The following is a 12,033-nucleotide window of genomic DNA, read 5'->3' on the forward strand; positions in this document are numbered from 1 at the left end:
GCCTGCTCGTACGTGGCTCGGCAGCCGCGCCGCGCAGCAGTACGAGAACTCCAGGAGACCCCGTACCTGTTTCAATATCTCTGACTTCCATAGGAGAAACTTAAGGGATTAAATGTAGCCTATAATTAGCGTATGACTCATTTCTCATACTAAATTGCCGTCAGAGATTCCCAGATGCTGGCACCAAACTTCTTATAGGCCTTAGCTCAGCGAGGAGGAGCCGTTATCGTACGGCATATCCATTGTTGTTAAGTAGGAGGAGAGGACCAAAGCCGATAAGGATATTACGATTTTTCTATCGTCAGTTGTAATTTCATTATCATTTTATTAGCAACCGGTTTCTGAGATACACGTCGTCATCATCAGTTCCTCTAAACATGTAGTGGCTGAATTTTCCCGATAGGTATCATTCAGAAAGTCCCACGAGAAAATTAGCGGTATCCGCATCAGTTCGTACAGCAAGCAACTGCTGACTTCTGCTCGCAGTCTGTGTTTGGTTGTTCACAAGAGCTTATGCGGATACTGGTTATTTTCTCGTGGGACTTTCTGAATGATGTTTTTCGGGAAAATGGATCCACTATATATTTAGCGGACCTGATGACTTAGTGTATCGTCGAAAGTGGTTGCTGATAAACTAATAATGAAAATACAGATGACGATAGTGTTGAAAGTTGTAATATTATTATAAGGAAAGAACACGAACTGCATCGATAAATTTCGGAGATTGTACTGTGATTCTTTCTGAGTGCTCAGAACATGAGAAAGACCCTTCTTCTCCGTTGGATCGTGGCAGATTATTAGTGTAATTATGATTTTGTTTGGTTTGTTATTACAGTTATCTTTTGTTTCTGTGAAAATACGTTCATGACATTGGGAAAGCCTGTAATGTGCAGTCACTGAATGAGTCATCGGTCTTCTAACTAGTTTTATGCCGCTCGCCACGACTTCCTCGTCTCAGAATAACTCTTGCAATCTACCACCTCAATTATTTGCTGGATGCATTCCAATCTCTGTCTTCGTTTCCGATTTTTGACCTCTACCCACCCCACTGGTACCACGGATGTTATTCGATGATATCTTAACAAATGTTCTATCATCCTGTGCCTTCTTCTCGTCAATGTTTTCCATTTATTCCTTTCCTCGCCGATTCCGTTGATATACTCCTCATTCTTTAGGTTGTCAGTCAATCTAATTTTCAACATTCTTCTGTAGTAGCATGTGTCAAACCCTTTCTGTTCTGTTCCTGTTTTCGTGAAGTCTGTGTTTCACTACCACACAGTGCTGTACTCCAAATGTACAATCTCAGAAAATTAGCCCTCGAATTAAGGCTTTTGTTTGATAGTAGTAGGCTTCCCTTGCCAGGAATGCCCCATTTAGCAGTGCTATTATACTTTTTACGCCCTTCTTGCTTCGTCCGTCATGTGTCTTTCAGTTCTAAAATAGAAGATTTCCTTAAATTCGTCTACTTCGTGATCACTAATTTATATCACTACTCATTACTTTAGTCTTTCTTTGATTCACTCCTAATACATATACTTTACTCATTAGACTTTATAGTCGATTCGACAGATCGTGTAACTGTTTTTCGCTCTGACTGGGGATAGCAAGGTCATCTGCCAATTTTGTCATTAATATCCCCTTACTTTGAACTTTAATCCGACTCTTTAACTTTTCTTTTATTTCCATATAGATCGAACAGTAAAGGCGAAAGACTACATCCCTGTCTTGTACTCTTTTTAATCATAACACGTCGTTCTTCGTCTTCTTCTCTTAATGTTCCCTCATGGTTCTTGTACGAGATATTACCCGCCTTTCCGTATAGCTTACCACTACATTTCTCAAGATTTTAAACATTTCGTGCCTTTTTACACTGTCGAACGTTTTTTACAATTCGATAGATCCTATGAACGCGTCTTAATTTTTCTTCATTCTTGCTTCTATTGTCAACCGCAGCGTCAGAACAGCTACTCTGATGCCTTTACGTCTGCTAAAGCCAAAGGTATACTCATCTAACAGAGCCTTCATTTTCTTTTCCATTCTTCTGTACATTAGTCCTGTCAGTAACTTGAATTCATGAACTGTTAAGCTAATTGAGTAATAATTCTCACTCTTGTCGGCTCTTCCTGTCTTCGCAATTGTTTGGACGAAGTTCCTCTGAATGTCTGATGGTATATCGCCACTCTCATACATTCTACACACCAACGTCAATAGTCGCTATGTTGCTGTACGGATGCAAAGATAAATATGGCTAAAAATAAAACAAAAAGCAATTAATCTCTAATGGTCCAGCAAAGTCTACAGGTCTCTTATATCACAAGAGAAAAACCCTTGATCATTCTTCGAAGTCTTGCTCGTTTTCCGGGTCACTAAATGTACATGTATTAGCTGCAATTTCACTTAAATTTTCTGTTAACGAACGACATTAATTTTCTATTAAGCGATGTCGATAACGGTTCCATACTAGGCGATGTTCTATAAAAAATTGTGTGTGTGTATTGTGCGTTGAACCTGGAACCTAGAAACGACGAAGAAGCTTCGTCTCGCTGTAGCCCTCAGTGATTCACAACCTCACAACAGGTCACAGCAGTCCACCCAGCCCACAGCCGCCCCACACCGAACCCAGGGTTATTGTGCGGTTGCGGTTCGGCCCCCTATTGACAACCCCCCATCCCGGGAACATCTTCTGCCAGACCAGTGTAACCCCAAATGTATGCGTGGTAGAGTAATTATGGTGTCTCGTACGTGGAGACTGTGTTCGCGCAGCAGTCGCCGACATAGTGTAACTGAGGTGGAATAAGGGGTACCAGCCCGCATTCGCCGAGGCAGATAAAAAACCGCCTAAAAGCCATCCACATTCAAGCCGGCACACCGGACCTCGAAACTAATCCCCCGGGTGGGTTGGTGCCGGGGACCGCCACTCGGGAAGCAGCGCGTTAGGCTGCACAGCCAGCCGGGCGGACTATATAAAACATTGGTTAATATATCTCATTCAACCTGGGTCATGATTTCTATGCTATTTTTCAGTAAGAATATACGTACATAGTAAAAGCTTGTGATGCAAATCGTCCCATTTGACGAAGTTCTTCTGACGACTTGGAACAAGTTATTCCAATTCGAGTTAGTAAATACGATACGTGCGAATCAGGTAACGTAGGTAATATGGAGAAGAAACATATATCCACTTTGTGTACGTAGTGGGATCTTATCGATAATGCCCGAATCTCTTCTGAGAGTGTGGGTTGTCAGTCCACTACGTAGGCACATAAGATGCGTAATCTATGGACCTGGTTATCGATTGGAAGCGAAAAAGATCTTTCTTTTATCTTCTATATACTAACATTATAACTGCCACTTGGCAGTAACTGCGATATGAATGATAAGAGAGAAAAGAGTGAAGCAAATACTCCTAAAGGAGCACAGCTTCACGCAAAATACTCTGTAATCTGTGTCACATTTTCACGGGACGGATTCTTGACTTTCTACCAGGAACGTAATCATTCAGATAGCTATCTGACAAAAATAAGGAAAAATCACTATTATGTTCTAGGGATTTACCTATACGGGTGTCGAACAACATGCATTTGTGTAGATAAAGGCTGAAATTTCGAGTCTCGAAATTTAATCACGGCTGTAGACTCCTTCAATCAGGTGGAGAATAAAGTTGCATTTATTCTAGGGCAGCATGAAGTCAAACAGTGACCGAAATTTGAAGAATGAACGTTTAGCATGAGAGTCCTTTCATAGTTGTTTGTTTCAATGTTTATGTCCGGTTTTACTACCTCTGTTCCCACGTCTATTACATAATCTGCAAATCGAAGATCGTGCTTCAACATAAAAGTCTCCTAATACGACGTGTAATACTTGTGACGTATTTAAATGACATTTAAAAAAGAACAGATGCTATATCTGATCTGCAGTAGCTCTGGAACCTTTGGAAACAGATACTAATCCGATGAGGTGACGTCAAGCCTGTATGGAGGATGGTCAGTGGCAGTGAACTCAAGGGATCAGATTGTTACAGATGTCGGAGCACTCATGTTTGCCTAGAACTGTCACGCCAGGGAAAAGGGTGCTCCATGTGCGGAATGACTCTTCAAATTTGAAACTCAGTTACAGCACACTGTTTCTCATGCAGCGATATAGTTACGTTACACATATCATGTTGCACATTACAATTCGCAGCCCTCTAGTGGCAGAGGGATGCACAAATGTAAACATGAAGAATAAGGACGCGGAATGTCAATAAAGTTTCTTTTATTTAGAAAGCCTTAAGAGTGTGCACATGAAAAGTTCGGAAGCACCTCTTTTCAGCGCGTCTCCATAAGAATCGTTTAAGGCAGGGTTGAAGCTTGTCATCGCTGATATTCAAGTTGTATGTCAAGAGGCGTTGAAACTGAAAGAAAATTTCAGAGCAACTAATAGAAAATAATGAATGACGAGAGATCAGGTGCTGTCACTGCTTAGAGCTACAGGAACGTAATAAATGTGGTCAAGAGTAAGGATGAGTAAAGGACCTATTGAATGGTGTACAAAGCATACTTCTCACTATTTTTAGGAAAAATGGAAGAAAAAGTAAAGGAGAGGAGAGGAAAGTAAAATATCAAATTGAAGAGACATTGTAGTAGGAGAGATGAAGCAAAATTATTCAAGATAGCCAAAGAATGGGAAGTATCAGACTATCGCTTCAGATAAAGAGCTCATTTCGCTTAATATGTTGTAAAGTGTTCCAGAAGTTAATCGACTGGTGCAATGCATTGGACTGTTGTCCGATTAGATGTGGATTGTCAACAAAATAAGAAACACTGAAAAAAGTGATGATGCTAGTCTGCATAAGGCTATTAAAGGTGAAATGAACAAAAATTACTTAAATGAAGGTGTAATATGCAGTGTAGAAAACAATGGTTTTGCAAATCCTTATCAGGGGGACGTAGTGGTTAGTTGGGTGAGCAAGTCAATGTGTAATGTGCAACAAAAAAGATTGTGTGTAGTGAATTGAATAAATGCGATGTACTATCACTTTGAAACCAGTACTGGTCTATAGAAGAAACTATGGATAACGAAAATAACAGTGAAATTAAAACCGCTGTTAGTGCATAGCATGAACAGATGAAAGACGGTAAGTCCTGATGGCTAGCTTACCTTTCCGTTTTATTATTGTTATGACATTCAATAACATGAGATGACAGTCACTGCATACTTCGTGCCTCAGCATATAGTTGCATAGGGTGCTTAGAGGTGATGGGCCTTGTAAGATTTCGTAATATGTCTGTGCTGTCACTGTGTGGAGAGAAACGCACTGCTTGGGGTCCTACCCAAGGGGCGCATTAATGAATCGAATTCGGGGAAGGTGGTAGTGTCTAGCAATAGGCACAATGGCGGATAGCTCGTGCATTCACATTACGGGAGTATGCTCAAGGCCCCACGGGAGACGCCATGTGGGGTCGCCAAGTGACCAAAAGTGGTCTGCTGCAAACACAGCCCGGCGTATTGTGTCAAAAGCTAGCTGGAGTGCTTTCAAGACTTTCAGGCCCTCGTCGGGATGGACCGGCGCTCTCGAAATGCTCTCTGTAGGAAGACCTATTTATTTGGTTCAAATGGCTCTGACCACTATGGGACTTAACATCAATGGTCATCAGTCCCCTAGAACTTAGAACTACTTAAACCTAACTAACCTAAGGACATCACACAACACCCAGTCAATTTATTTGGTACCTTCAGTATCTGCAGGATAGCTGGCCAAGGATCCATTCTTTGAAAGAAGGGTATCTGCTAAGATAGCAAAATGTCTTTACTGAATCTGAGCCCTACTGGATGTCAGCTAATCTGTCGCAGATGCAGCCGGCACATCTTTTGGGAAGCTGAGTTCCATGCAACATGATTTCTCGCGTGCGCTGAAAAATTAGCGCCATGACAGAGCATCAGTCAGCGACGTCAGATAAGCACCAGTGGCGTCAGTAACAACTGTTGGGAAGCCTTTCGATTGGGATGTATCGTTCCTCCATCGCCTGGAGAAGGACGGTGCAGCTATTTTTAATAACGCAATTTGTGTAGAGGGATCATGCCATGTAGAATTGGAAGAATGAGTTTCAGTGACGCCCCGTGTGGGGTAACACTTTTTGGAAGTGGGAGTTTAGAGATAGATTGAGGGGAGTTCTTTGTTGAACACCAGAAAGTAAAGCTCTTTGCAGAACACTAGATAGGAGTGCTTTTCAGGACACAGGTGTGAGTGGTTCGTTCACGGATGATGTGTTGTAACCATCGTGGTTTGTTTCGGAACCCCGAGGAGAAAATTTCATTTTTAGGTGACATTTTGTACGCATCGCAGAGTTGGCTCCACGGGTGGCGATCGAGGTGAAGCCCAACGTTTGAGGCTGAGCACAATTTTTCTGGAAGCTCCACAGTGCTGAGCCGGGGATCCAGCCACGACAGGCATATGTATACGGCGAGCATCGTTTCGTTGCAGCTCCAGCACAAAGGGAATTTTCTGTGTTAGTTTACACCCTCAGTGACGTGTTTTCAATTTCTGGCAGCAGTTAATCAGTTAATGCATGTTGTACAGCTCTTGAGTTTCATTGTTCACAATCAGTACCACGTCAGATAGTCAGGTAGCATTATTCTGACATACAGAATCCCCTCCCTTCATGCAGTTTGCCAACCGACTTACTATTGAGGTAATTGTGGTCTGCAAGTGTTTTGGAGACTCTGTTTTCTGTATTTTTCACTTTGAACATCGTATTTAATACACGATTCAGCTGTAATAAATTAGATACTGTAATGAACAGCTTTTGTTATAGAACAGAATGAAATTTTCACTCTGGAGTGGACTGTACCCTGATACGAAACTTCCTGGCTGATTAAAACTCTGTGCCGGAATTTAACTCGAATTCGGGACCTGCTACTTTTCGGGAGCAAGTGCTCTGGTTATTTTTGTTTTTCCTAGGGGTAGACCGGTGGGGGCTAGTGCTCCGTCAGCGCTACCGAACAAGTGGAACACAGGAAAGTGGGAGACCCAGGAATCAACAGTAGTGGAAGGCTTCATGTTCTTTATTTATTTAGATTTGTTTTGTTGTCATTTTCACTATTATTATGAAATTATGTGTAAACATACGTCATTCGCATAGAAGAAATGAAGACTGGGTAAAGGAAAAGAAAAAAAAAAGAAAATCCAGGCATTTACGGGGCGCTCTCTCATCCGCGGAATTCGGAAGTAGAATCGATTATAGGCGGCTTAAACTCTAACACCACCGGCAGAGGGGTAGGTGCTCTCAGTTCCAGCCAGAGGGAAATGAAAATGAGCGTTTGGCGTCATTGGCCGGGAGGCATCTTGCGGGCACGTCCGGCTGCCTTTATACAGGTCTTATAACATTCGACGCCACATTGGGCGACCTGCGCGCCGGATGGGGATGAAATGATGATGAAGACAGCACTGCACCCAATCCCTGAGCTGAGAAAAGCCCTGACGCAGCCAGGTATCGAACCCAGGTCCGTAGGACGGCAGTCCGTCACGCTGACCATTCAGCTATCACGGTGGACAGCCAGAGGGAGAACCTTTGCGAGGTGGAACAATTTTGATTGCACATAACGATTAAGAAACTCGACACATTGAAGTGTGTTGTGGCAGCGCAGAAGGTTCTGGCGAACGTCGTGACGGGTCATGTGTAACAGTCGACTAAATTCGTTTCCGCTGTGTGTGAGACAGTGGTTCAAATGGCTCTGAGCACTATGGGACTTAACAACTGAGGTAGTCAGTCCCCTAGAACTTAGAATTAATTAAACCTAACTAACCTAAGGACATCACACACATCCATGCCCGAAGCAGGATTCGAACCTGCGACCGTAGGGGGTGCGCGGTTCCAGACTGAAGCGTCTAGAACCGCTCGGCCACGTCGGCCGGCTGTGACAGTGGGGGTGTAGTTAATTCCCAGGTACCCGATCGTCTGCACGTTACATGTCAGTTACTGTTTTAGCACAAGTTGCCAACTTAGGTTGCAATAGTAGGGACAGAAAACATTAATAAGCCGTCAGATAGTCCATTGAGTATAGATTTCGGTAGCGTTCCTTAAGGGTACTTTTATACTGAGAGTCATTCCGTGGCATATGGTAAATTAATGTCAGGAAATTCCCACATTACCAAATCCCCTCGCCTCATTATAGGTGAAACGTGTTTGGTTGGAAATAAAATAAGCTTGCAGCTATGAAAGACGAAGTTTTTCGTATCTGCAAAATAATATGAGTGTAATTTTTATTTTTATTTTGTGAGGCTTATCTTCCATTCGATGTTCCCCTTGACTTTAACCTTTTCAAACCCCTCTGGATACAATTGTGCACGTTAAATTTTACTGTGTCTTAGCTGCAACGCAAGAATTTTTCCCCCCATGGAAACCTGAGGTTCAAATTTATGAATGTTCAAAATTTTTATCGTGGGCAAGTACTGTCAACTGTTGCGCATCACTATGAAGATACCAGCAACGCAATGTAGCAGTGCGCAGCAGCTCGTGACCACCAGAAAATACGGATGTGGTTGGTTCGCTATGTTCTACTGTATAATTGAATATTGTTATTGTTGTTTTGCATGATAATTATTGAATGATCGTCTTACAATTTATTACAACAGATATTATTTCCTAATCAGTTATTTTAGTCAGGAAAGTGAAGCCAAGTGTACAGGTATGTTTTGAAAATGGGTACATATTTTTGTATAAATCTTGCATCTAAAAGTATTAAAATATCACCTAAGGATATTACCACACGAATAAATAAATTTCCTTCCTCTGGAAAAAATTAAGGTCCGAAAGGGTTAAGCATGGATACGATTACAGATATGCAAGCTGTGCAAAATATTTTTGATACGTTTTGTGATTTTGACTGATGTTCAGGTGAAAACTATGAATATCTTTACATAAAAAGTGGTACCTAACATGTATAAGTGTCGCAGTTAATTGCAAGATGGAATAGTGGGTAAAATGAGTCTTAGCATAACGAGATGTATGGTTCGCAGCGCTACTTTTAGTTTGACACGTAAAAAAATGTTCAAATGTGTGTGAAATCTTGTGGGACTTAACTGCTAAGGTCATCAGTCCCTAAGCTTACACACTACTTAACCTAAATTACCCTAAGGACAAACACACACACTCATACCTGAGGGAGGACTCGAACCTCCGCCGGGATTTGAAACATAAGCTTTTTCAGATGTATGTGTGTGTTCTAGCAAAGTTGATGAAGTGTGTGAACCTGCCAGTTACTCCAGCGAGTAGGCGCGGCGCAGCGGCCAGCTCACCTGGAGACAGGAGTCCTGCAGCGTGACCATCTCGCAGTAGTCCTTGGCGTCGTCGTCCTCGACAGACGCCGGGCTGGCGCCGCCGTCGACCGGCTCCGCCCCCGCGGTCACCTCTCTGCCGGCCCCGCCACCCCCGCCGCCACCGCCTCCGGGGGTCTCCGCGACTTCCGGCTTGGCAGGCGCCACCTCGCCGGCCTCTGGCGCCTCCCTGGCAGCCTTGAGGTCGCGGTCCGCTTGCGTGTCTGTGTTAGGTAGAGGGAAGCCTGTTAATGCAGCACGCAGCTCCGCCGGCGCCGCTGGCCCGTTCTGAATTTTAGCCACGTTTTCCTCGATGAGTGAAAACAAACTTTCCTTTCTCCTCTCTGCAGGCCGTCTGCAGGCCGTGTTTTCTTATTTTTTTATTTTTTATTTTTTTTTAATTTTTTACATAGTGCGGTGTTTTTCTGCTCACTTTATATTCCCTAATTTACGGACGGCGTCCGGTTTCGTTTGTAAACTGGGATAAATGAGAAGGGTTTTCTAACTGCTTGTTTGACTGCCGACCACATTTCGCCTGAAGTCTTAGCACGTCGACATCAAAGTATCTTTTGATATGACAACCTACGGCGCTTTCCTATGTATCTGCATTTTTCATAAAATATTTATGATGTGTAAAAGCATACTGAAATTGAATTTATATAGTACTTAACAGGTATTTGGTTGCTATACCTACGCTCTTGAACGCGACGTGATTCCACATCTTCAGTAGATTGAATAGCTACCCGCCCCCGGTAGCTGACTGCTCAGTGCGACAGAATGTCAAGGGCCCGGGATCGATTCCCGGGTGGTTCTGAGATTTTCTCCACTCCGGGACTGGGTCTTGTGTAGTCCTAATCATCGTCATTTCATCCCCATCGGCGCGCAAATCGCCGAAGTGGCATCAAACCGAAAGACTTGATCCCGTCGAACGGTCTAAACGGTCTACCCGACGGGAGGCCCTCGTCACACGGCACTTACATTTACATTGAATAGCTCAGACCGTAGCCACGAATCAAGTGTTGCGGGTCCAACCGACGCATTTTAGCTGACGAGTTACTAACACGTTAATTTCATCTAATCATCATTTGGTAATAAGTCGTAACCGGTAATGATACTTCTTATGAGGACTAAGAGTGAAACAAAAAATATCATTCATTACTTACTAGATGATAATAACCCGCTTCGCCGGGGTTTTAGTAGTCCGTCAGTAGTTTTATAAATGTAATAATGGACAAAAAATTGCAGTGCAAGACTTCCTCGCAACGTTTTTTTTTGTTTCGAACATATATCTTACAAATAAGGACTACATCAAGTTACATTCTTGTATTCTATATTTGATGGTTTGTTAAGTGGCGCATACACATGTTATTTTCCGCTTACCCGACACGTGAAAACGCAACTTAGTGCTGACCATGTGAGAAACGGGTTTCTTCGAATTAACTCCATAGTAGTGAAATGTTTGGCCTTGAGCCTTATTGATTGTCATACTAAAAGCTAATCTCACACGAAATTGTTGTCTTTTAAAAGAAAATGGCGTATGATTGAGATCAATGGGATTCTAGGTATGAACACCGATTTTCGCTTTTGTTTACCACTCAATATTATTGCTTCAATAATATTATGAGGTAATCATTTGGCACACAATCCTGTGCCATTACATAATTTGGGTGAGTTAATATTTCGTAATGGTATTATTGGCGATCCAATTTTCTGTTTCAGTGCATGCAGAGGCAGGCATACTGGACGGATTTAGTTATTTCAAAACTTCGGTTAGAAAGTTGAAACTTTCTTCTTGATCCATTACTGTATCTATCGATTTGTATATTGTTTCTGCTCCTGGAATCATCTTCTGTGTTTGCTGATTTACATGTTGCACTACGTCACTCTTTGATTTTAAAATTGTTTGCTCACACAAGCAGTCTGTATTTAGGTAGTTCACTTCTATCGATGGATACACTTTATCGATAATTTATTCCTCGGATTCTAGCACACTGCATAATTCTGGTGATAAAATAAGCTCACCGGAATACAGATCCATGGGTAAGTTTCATTTCCAATTTTCAGTGTCATTAATGCACTCATATTTTCTTTCAAAAGTAACATTTTAACTTTAGCGCAAAATATTAATCTCATTAAACTCGAATTTATCTCGTCTGCTGGTGCGGATTTTGGAATTATTGGTAATGTTTGCCGAGAGTCTTCTGACAGTATTAATAAATCTCCTCCCATTAATCTGTTGTTTTCCCAAAGATCTTGTTCTGTTGTATCGAGTGCTTTAAGACTTTTTTTTTTTTTTTTTTTTTTTTTTTTTTTTTTTTTTTTTTTTTGAGCCATTGGGCGTTCGGCCCATATAATAGTTCAGACGCGCTAGGCAGAGATTACACCACCCAATTTGTGTTAGTAGAGCCGAGTCTTAAAACCATTTGTCACAATAGGGGATTTCATGCTGCTCCCATGCATCATTGGTCTGCAGTGAGTAGTTTCGGCCAGAAAGTGAAACATACGAGCCCGATGGTTCCGCATATTGGTTTCTACATGATAATTGAAGCGATTGTGTCGACACTGTTCTCTAGTTTTCGCGAACACTTTTCCCTGTTTTATTTTTTCCCTGCGATTGTTATAAATAATATTGAAACGTTCTAGGCAGAGATTACACCACGTAATTTGTGTCAGAGCAGCACACAGAGTAGGACTTCGTGACAGCAGCCTTTTAAGATTTAAAAGTGGCAGGTCGCTGT

The sequence above is a fragment of the Schistocerca americana genome, chromosome 6 (genome assembly GCF_021461395.2).
Source record: "Schistocerca americana isolate TAMUIC-IGC-003095 chromosome 6, iqSchAmer2.1, whole genome shotgun sequence".
NCBI lineage: Eukaryota > Metazoa > Arthropoda > Insecta > Orthoptera > Acrididae > Schistocerca > Schistocerca americana.